Source organism: Miscanthus floridulus, chromosome 16 (assembly GCF_019320115.1).
Source record: "Miscanthus floridulus cultivar M001 chromosome 16, ASM1932011v1, whole genome shotgun sequence".
Taxonomy (NCBI): domain Eukaryota; kingdom Viridiplantae; phylum Streptophyta; class Magnoliopsida; order Poales; family Poaceae; genus Miscanthus; species Miscanthus floridulus.
In genome coordinates this window covers 24,183,400-24,192,860 of record NC_089595.1, presented here as the reverse complement: position 1 = coordinate 24,192,860, position 9,461 = coordinate 24,183,400, and the positions used below count along the sequence as shown (strand labels likewise).

Below are 9,461 nucleotides of genomic sequence, written 5' to 3'. Positions count from 1 at the left end.
TCGAGCTCCTGCGCGCCCGTCCTTCTTCCTCCCATCCTCTCCCGCGTGGCCGCGTGGCCGAAGCTCACTCGCACAACGGCGGCGGCGCCTGAGGCTGGTCGCGGCCGAACCTTGCCCCTCCTCTCTTCTTCCATGCCGGCCAACGAGCGCCTCGTCCCACTTGGGACGGCCCCCGTCCGAGAAATCTGAGGGGACGGAGTGAACCCGAATCTCATGCGAATATTCCCAAGTGGGATGTCCTCGCTCCCGGGAGACTCCCAACCGAACATCAGTCGTCCCAGGACTGTCCCGTTCCATCCCACCTCGTCCCTCCATCCAAACACAAGTCCTTACCTGACAGTCCTTTTTCTTGGCTCAACTGCAAGTCCTGCATGAAGGGAGGAAGAACAGATGGTGACATTGATTCTAGGAGCATCTATTTATTTGTTGAATTCAAACAACAACAGTTGATAACTAGCATATAAAATCTCCAGAACAAGTAATGTGTACACATACAATCTTCAGAAATAATAATAAAGATATGCCCACACTATACGCAACAGACAACGCAAGGCTCCAGAACGGATGAGATCCGTTGCATGGGGAATCAAAGGACAAAATGATCAGCTGGAAACTAGACTATAAAATTCACCAATCAGAGCCTTTTGATTCGTGCCGCGTTTGTTTAATTGGCAACGAGTATCCGCCATCACATGGGCACAGACGGGTGCCATTACAATCCTAATCATGGAATCATGGATACAAACGCTCGTTTCTTTAGACAAGCAAAAGATACCAACAATAATACGCCCCTTGACTAGCTCGTTCCGCATACATTACTCAAGAGAAACTTGTCTCCTCCAGTGGACCCTTTTTGTATGCAAAGTTTCATGAAAGAAATTCACAGGCACTGAGCTCCCGCCTCTCTCTCTCGCAGTGATCAGTGCCTCCATTGACGCTAGCGACAGTCAATCGGACAAATCGTTATACCCGTACCTGCACGATTATCTTTGTCTTCGCAATTATAGGAAGCTTGATTCTTGACAGACATTCAGCGCCTGCAACCGTGCTTCCTGATGTTGGACTGGAGTAGTAACTATTTGTGATTAGAATTGCTAGACAGCCTGCTAGCTGCCGGAGATAAACAAAAGGAAGATGCTCTCTGTCCTGGAATACGAACATCTGCTGACATAGCTTTTTTCCCCACGATCCCAACTGTGATGATTGACCAAGGCTTTTCCCCCCAGAGAGAAGTGACCCAGTGAGTTACCTGAAAAGCAAGAAGAAAAAAGGACGACACTTAGGTCTGACGCATAAAATCTTGCAGGTGAGAAGAAAATGAGGTGCACACGCACGCACGAAACGAACAGCAGCTAACACGACTAGTCTTAATTAGCAACAGAGGAAAAGTGGACAATGCTTCTGCCCAACTGTGCTCTGCCGTGCATGGAGCACCCGTGACACAGAAGTAGCTGCAGAAAAGAGATAAAAGAAAAACTGGCTGCTAAAGGTCACAGTCACTCACCATGGCAGCAAGAGCATCAATCCGTGTCCTAATAATGTGAACTCTGATAGACACGTTTCACTTTCACTGGCTTGTGCCCGAAGAAACACACCGGGCATGGGAATTGGGATGAAAGGAAATGGAGGGTGGTCTAATGTAACAGTTTCTTGCACAAAGGTCACGACAATTAAAATATCGGTGGAGGTGACTACGGGGCTACCCCACCGGTTTTGGCACCAGACATAGATTCTTAGGAGATGATGAGACAGACGCCCACACATAGCCAGAAGCAAACCAAAGGAAGGGCTAAACCTCCCTTGGCACAAGCCCACAACCACCTCCACCACCACCTTTAAAAGAAGGTGCTAAAGGGCTGTCCTGCAAAGAAAAGGAGAGGAGTGCCCCTAACCTTTCCTTGCTCTCCACTGAAATCTCCTATCTGCAACAATGCAGTTGCTCAATTCTAGCCTCAGCTGAAGCCCAATCATTCATTGGTATATAAGTCGCTACAACCTTTGCAATTTCCCACTCCTTCAGCCATCATCGATCATTGAAGAAGCTTCGTACTACTGGAGAAGGTGCTCGCCGTGCATAATTGCAGGCTATATACATTCCACAGGCCTGTAGGCTCTGTGAATTTGGAGCTCCCAGGTTCTGCATTGCATTGAGATGGGGAGGCATTCTTGCTGCTACAAGCAAAAGTTGAGGAAGGGGCTCTGGTCCCCTGAGGAGGATGAGAAACTCATGAATCACATAACAAAGCATGGCCATGGCTGCTGGAGTTCTGTTCCCAAACTCGCTGGTATGTACAACGAATTTTTCTTCCCTTGGTCCTCAGTTATCAACTCTCAATTCTCCCCTTCTCCTTCCTCTGCATTTTTCTCGTTCCAATTGCCAACTGAAATCTCTCTTGTCTCTCAAATACCTCTTGGTCAGTTCAATTTTCTAAAATCAAGAAGACAAATTGTTGCAGGGCTCCAAAGGTGCGGAAAGAGTTGTAGGCTGAGGTGGATAAACTATCTGAGGCCAGACCTCAAGAGAGGGGCATTCTCCCAAGACGAAGAAGACCTCATCATTGAGCTGCACGCTGTCCTTGGAAACAGGTAAATTTAATCCTGAGCCGTAGTATCAGAATTCAAGACTGCATATATCCAAAGTAGCAGTTGGTAATTTTAACTGATATTAGCACTTTACTTTTCCATGAGAAGGTGGTCTCAAATTGCAGCACAGCTGCCAGGGAGGACTGATAATGAGATCAAGAATCTGTGGAACTCATGCATCAAGAAGAAGCTGAGGCAGAAAGGCATTGATCCCAACACCCACAAGCCCCTTACAGAGGCTGATCGCAGCGGAGCAGCTCCCACCATCAGCACCGAGAGAACCTCAGGGTCCAGCGACGTCAACCCATCAAGCGCTGGTGCTCTGGGGAACTTGAGCCACCTCCTCAGCGAGACGGCTCAATCATCAATGCTGATGCCCGTGTATGACAAGAATCGCGCTGAAACTCCAAACTTGGCACGCCCTAAGGTGCCACCAAAGGAGTTGTTCCTGGAGCAGCTTACTGCTGGACACGAGAGTCCATCAACCTGCCGCTCATCAGCCCAAACTCTCTATTTCCCTTTCCAACAGCCTTTAGGCTACAACAGTGAGAGTGGCAGTGGCGATGGGGCGAATATGAATTCACTCTGGTTCAACCAGAGTGACTTCAACTGCAGCACAATTTCTACAGTGATGCCGCCAGTTTCACCATCAGCCCTCTCTACATCAATGGGGCTGAATCTTCCGCCTGATAATCCTCGACATGGAGGAACTGGCATTGGAAGTACCGCAGTAGATTCATTCTACTGGGATGGTACTAATCCTAGCAGCAGTAGCAGTACTGGGAGCAGAGGAAGCAATAGTATGGGATTTGAACCACAGAGCACGAGCTCAATTCTGGAGAACAGTGTCTTCCCATGGACAGACATCGGACAAGAAAAAGATACAAGGGCTCACCTCGTAGAGGAACTTAAGTGGCCTGACTTGCTCCATGGAACCTTTGCCGAGACAACCACAGCCATGCAGAACCAGAGCCAAACGCTCTATGATGACGTGATCAAGGCAGAGAGCCAATTCAGCATGGAAGGGATATGTGCTTCTTGGTTCCAGAATCAGCAGCCACAGCAACAGCTGCAGGCAGCACCAGACATGTATGACAAGGACTTGCAAAGAATGCAACTGTCTTTTGAGAATATCTAGGCACTATGTTCCACCACATGGAACAGAGCAGATCAGCAGAAGCAGAAACTTGTAATTTTCAGAGATTCGTGGGCAGAACTATGCTGAACTGCTTACATAGATACATTAAGTTGATACAGAAATCATCCTCCACAGCTGTTCCTCAGTTGAAGATCTGGCAATATCAAGGAAAGGACAGCCCTGGCATTAGAAGTGGCAGCAGAATGCATAGAAAAGTACGTTCTAGAGTCTCCTTTTTCTTTCTCTTGAAAATTGATGTTTCCTTCTGTACACGACGACTCAACTTTTGCATATTTGAGTTTTTGTTCACTCTCTGTTGGAAATTAAATAAATATAGACAGCCATGGGCAAAACTGCATGTGTCGGTAGCTCTCACCATGCAAGCAGCCCCAAACTTTTCAACTGCTGCCATGCACGTCCATGCAAATTAATTATTGCATGTTGTATTTTCATTTCTTTTGATAAGTTGCCGCAGTTGTATATTTGTAAAGGAAGAAATTTGGAATATTGACCTGAGAGCTATTTTCTTCCCCTTTCACTTTCCAGTTTCTGTCGTATACTTTTCTGTGTGGAGAACCCAAGCTACTTGATCGCTTTCTACTTGAATACAGGAATGGAAAAGGATTGGTTGATTTGATAGGGTCCAAAGGAGCAATCATCCTCAAGAAGAAGTAAACACATTCAGGAAAGAAAAAGGAAGAAACTATTCATGAATATCTACCAACCATGTAGATTGGGTAATATATGAAGCCTCAATGTGGTGAGACTCAATATATGCTCCATTGAGTTTGTGCATCATTGTTTATGTGTCATAGCCATGATGTGTTCTGTAAATTTAGCCAGCAAAATCTGTTAAAGCTTTGCACTTTGGCTATGAGTTAATATTCAGCTGTCATGGGGGCTGAAGCTAGCATGCTTCCTGGGTGTCAGGGTCTATTCCTCATTGCTTGACAATAGTGTAGGTCGAATTTTATTTACGTAAAATGGTGTATCACCACCTCAGGCTAGCTATGATTGAAGAAGCCCAAAAGAGTTAAAGAACTTGGTTTTTCAACGTCTTCATTAAGAGGTACATTGCCGGGATTTAAGAAGCCTTACTCGTACACCTCCCTGTGTTTTTATTTTCTCATATTGACTATTCCAGGTCTCCAGGATGCAACTTTGCCAATTACTATATTAGGGGATATTAAATAACAATAGTATTTCCAAATCATTTTTGAACTCCAAATATAATGATACAATTTTCATAGGACTGATCCATAGTCTAAAACATATTGATTTAGTTAAGAAAGTTTGGTTGCATGAACTCTAAAACATCTTAACATAGTACAGGGGATACAATGCTAAATCAAGCAATTGAGTTAACAAAAAACAAGAAGGGAAAAGATGGTGTTGCTCCTGCTGATGTATAATTTAAGGGCCATGTCATTGGCTTAGCTAGATTGTTAACAGATTTGGCTTGGCCTTTCTGGTCGGTTCCTTTCCTTGTGACTAGTCAAGAATAAACCAATATCAATATGAATTTATTTCCTGCATTGCAATATTCCCAAATAAAGCTAGTCCAATTTGGTTCCGAAGAAAAGAGGTTCACTTTAGAATTAACAACTATCGTTTTATGTCGTACGACTAATGGGGCATGGCCATGTGCGTGAAAAAGCTGGCATAAAGTGACTGGTCGTTCTACCAACAATGCTGATAAGGACCATTAGCACTAAAAAGCAATTTTAGAGAAGCCTAACAACTATGAAATCTACCAATCAGCCAATAAGAAAAACTATAAACAAAAGATATATTATACTAGCCAGAGCTTGATTCCGTACCATGATGTTTCAGCTTATGGCCATATGCACTTTAATTATCTTTATTTTGAAGAATCCTGTATCTACTCTGACGTATGTGCTGCATTATTGGACGTATCTGCATGTTTCAATAATGAATACATCACTTGAAAAGAAAGCAAAAAAAGAAGTATGAAAGAGAAGTAGAAGTAGTAAGACATCAAAATGGCAACTTGAGAAGTGACATTGCTCCTCCAGATGAAAAAAAGACATCTAATTTATATTGTAATATGCAGTCTCAACATTGCCAACAACAGTACATTGCTGTCCACCAAACATCATTAGCGAGTGGAAGATAACAGGAAACAAGGAACAATATAAAAAAAATCAAACCATATAAATAAAGTAGGGCTACAACCTGGGATACCAAAGTTTCATGTTATTCAGTGATCTAGTGGAATAAAGAATATGAAAAGAAATATTCACTGATTCCATATGAAACAATACATAACACAACTGAAAGCACCGTATTTTTTATTTTAAATTAAAAAACCTGATTTAGTTAAAATGGTTATAGTTTGCTGAAAATGTGAATGTTAGGAAAAGCAACCAATTCAAACTCATAAGAGATCCTTTTATCCTCTTATTAAACAAAATCAAATAATATACAGTGGTACAAGGAAAACACAAAGACAAGACAAAGAAAAAGATATATTCCTGCTTGATGACGTGCTGAAAGGCTCTTGCCTCTATATGACATCAGCATGATGATAAACATATGAAAGCATACTGGAAAAACCTTGTAACCAACATAGTACTCCATTGTTGGGCCTGCTGCTATCAAGTTAAGTTCTGTTACTTTTTTGCCCTCGGTGAGAAAAAAAAAGTTCTCTTACTTTCAACACTCATAACAGCCCCTATTAGTCATTTACACTTTTAGAGACAAGCCATATGCATGAGCTGTGACTTTAAATATGTGCCAACAGATGTCAATTATATTGTTGGACTGTGACCACACATATGTGCCAACAGATGTCAAGGCTCGTAGAAATACTTATATTCTGGTAACCTTTGAACAGCTAGGAAAATCAGCAGCCATGCAAAAAAAAAAAAAAAAAAAAAAAAACCTTGACACTAGGGGAGAGAGCGAGACATCCCGAAGGCATTACTTGAAAGGTCGGGAAAAGGCACCCAAAAGCTGGCTTTTTACTGTAAAGGGACACTGTTGCCACAAGCTGGGTCTTCACCCATACTTTTCGGGACGGGAACACGCAGCAAGGGGGCAATTTCTTTTTTGCGAGAACCAGGGTTTGAGCCCTGGTTGGTAGCCTCACAAGTCACAACTCACAACTGGCCGACTTACCACCGTGCTACAAGCATGTCCTTTCCATAGTGCATAGGTCACATGAATCACAGTGATAACCAGGTCAAATAGAAGCAAACAATTTACAGAGCTAAAGCCATGTTATTGCAAAGGTCACATGAAATCTGCAGTGTGTGCCACTGAATTTGTGTTAGGTCCAGTAAATCAAAAGGAATGGCCTAGAATCGTAAGACAGAATTAAGGAGCAAAGGAAGGAGATAATAAAGTTGGAAGCACTCTCAATAAATGCTGAGTGCCAATGAAATGCAAGATACAGAGTTACAGATATAGGAAAACATGTCGAATTTTTTAAGACTAACCGCCTTATTGATGTATGCTATCCTATCAGACTAACTATGAAAGCTTCAACATGATAATCCCAAGTAGGAATGCCGGATGAAAAAAATATTAAGATCATGATTCTGATTTTGCTACAGAAAATTACCAATGCAGATGATCAGAGGTGCAATCACAAATACAGAGTTTGTTGAGGCATTAAGATCTGATGATATATTGATAGCCATCCCTTTCATGCATTTGAAGCCAATCATAGTCCACTCGATCTGTGCTGAGTTAAAAGCATGCAATTAGTATATAAATAAAACAACACACTCCCATTCTGTGAACTGAACTCATAATTGAACAAAAAAAAACAACAACAATTGCAGTATGCAAATAATAGTGTTTGCGATTTGTAGGTTGAATCCTTTTCTATAGAGGTTGAATACAGAATGGAAATAATTGTGTACTGCCAAAAAATGAGTTTCACAGGCAACAGCACACTAGCACAGTACTGTGTTTTATCAAGGGCTTTGGATAATGATAATTGAAGTACAAGGTCATCCCAACCTATATTTTGCAAAAAAAAAATTGTAATATATAGTTGGGACTCGATAAATAAAAAAGTCATTCAAGAGGTGTTCTTATGAAGCAGGCATCAAGCATCGACAATTTATAAACAATGTGAGCATCCATACAACTGATTGGCCAAGTATTGCTTCAGAGATTAGACTCAGAGAAAGAGGGATACCCATAATCAAGCCAGGTAGTTTCTAGTCGCACCACGTATTTGAAACAAGATCAGTAGTATGGGCAGAAACAGAGGCTAGTGAAATTCTGTTTTGCCGGTTTCAGTTTTGGCCCAAGCTCTGGGCTGAAGCTCGGCAGCATAAGCCCTGTGTTCTGCACCTGTTTGGGAGGATTCTTACTTTTCAAGGGGTAACACAAATTAACTTATCTATAGCACCAATTTGGTTTGTTTTTCAGATATGTTACAGGGGCTGATGTTTTGAATAATGGTGCGGAACAACAAATTACATACTGAATGTGTGGAGACAGAGGGAGGTGCTAGAGAAGGTGACACAGATTGCTTGCTACCTGCAATTCAGTCAAAAGGATGCCACAGTGCCACTGTACAATGTTTCTATTAGAATAGCACAAACATGCAAATGGCCACGTCTCCTCCAAGAAAATAAAATCCACCCATCACTCTTTAGATACACCGTCATTAAGTTTTGACATGGTGAGAAGCATTCCATTTCCATAAGGAGTGTTCATAGCTGTCTGCCTGTCCCAGTCAGCAGACAGCCTTGTCTAAAAAGTCTACCTATGAGCTGCGGAGAGCTCAACAACAAAGCCTTGCTTTGAAGCAATTAGTGGTGCTCACACACAGCTAACAGAGCAGTGCTGCAATTAGACCTACACGCTATGGCACTGCAAGCTGGGTTCATTCCAAGCTTTCAGGTTTTGATCAGTGAGTAACTTCAGCCAAACGCGTTCCACACAAATCACTGCCCTATCGCTGTACCATATCTAAGCGTACGCGGCTGCAATCTAACAAACCAGCTGAAATGAGGGCGACGCAGGGATCAATAGCCCTGGTGTGAACCGAGCCCACCAATCTCCACACCAACACCAATAGGATCGAATCCACATTGACTTCACCCGGCGCCACCGTTACCCCCAACCAATGGACGCTTCTGATGGTAAGCGTCAATGCAGCAATGCGGACCCAATCACCCAACCCACCCATAAACACGGGCCAGCGGGCAGGTCAAAATGGCCGGCCCGGCGCAATGCGCGCCACCACCGGTACCGAATCTCTAGCCGCGTCCACGAATCAACAACACACCGGCACGCGAACAGCAGAGAAGGGCGGAGCGGGTGGGTACCTGGCAGGCAACCGCTCGCTCAGGCCGAGCTCGGCGACGACGCGCCGGCCGCGGCGACGCGGGGAAGGGAGGTAGGCGGCGGGGGCGGGGGCGGCGGCGATCGTGCATTCCCCATCCGGCTCGCTTCTGCTGCGGCGCGGCGGTGGCGGTGGTGCGTGCGCGCGTGCGGCGGTGGGGGCGTCGGGTGCGCTTTTGCGCCTGCCTCGTTTGGGCGGAGCAGGCGCTGGAAGCAGCACGGAGGGCCATGGGCCGCGATTGTTGAGCCGTGCACGTCGCAGCCCATGGGCTATCTTTGACAGGGCGACGAATTACAAGGAATTTGAGGCCGTGTATCCTCCATGGAGTCCAGATACCCTTGGTCCCTTTTGGGCCCAAAATTCACTTGGTCGTTGGCTGCCGGTTGTGCCTCGCGGTTTAGAGGAGGGAAT

General features: G+C 44.3%; 1 long non-coding RNA gene and 1 pseudogene across 1 annotated transcript; one reads left to right on the top strand and one right to left on the bottom strand.

Annotated features, from left to right (window-relative positions):
* Positions 1–772: 772 nt before the first annotated feature.
* Positions 773–9,221, bottom strand: LOC136512914 (uncharacterized). The gene is made up of 4 exons (XR_010773245.1): positions 9,034–9,221; positions 7,308–7,425; positions 5,542–5,638; positions 773–1,249 (listed from the first exon to the last, which is right to left on the bottom strand). It is a non-coding gene; the product is annotated as an uncharacterized lncRNA (long non-coding RNA).
* On the top strand, positions 1,781–4,756 carry LOC136512913 (transcription factor MYB61-like; annotated as a pseudogene).
* Positions 9,222–9,461: the final 240 nt, after the last annotated feature.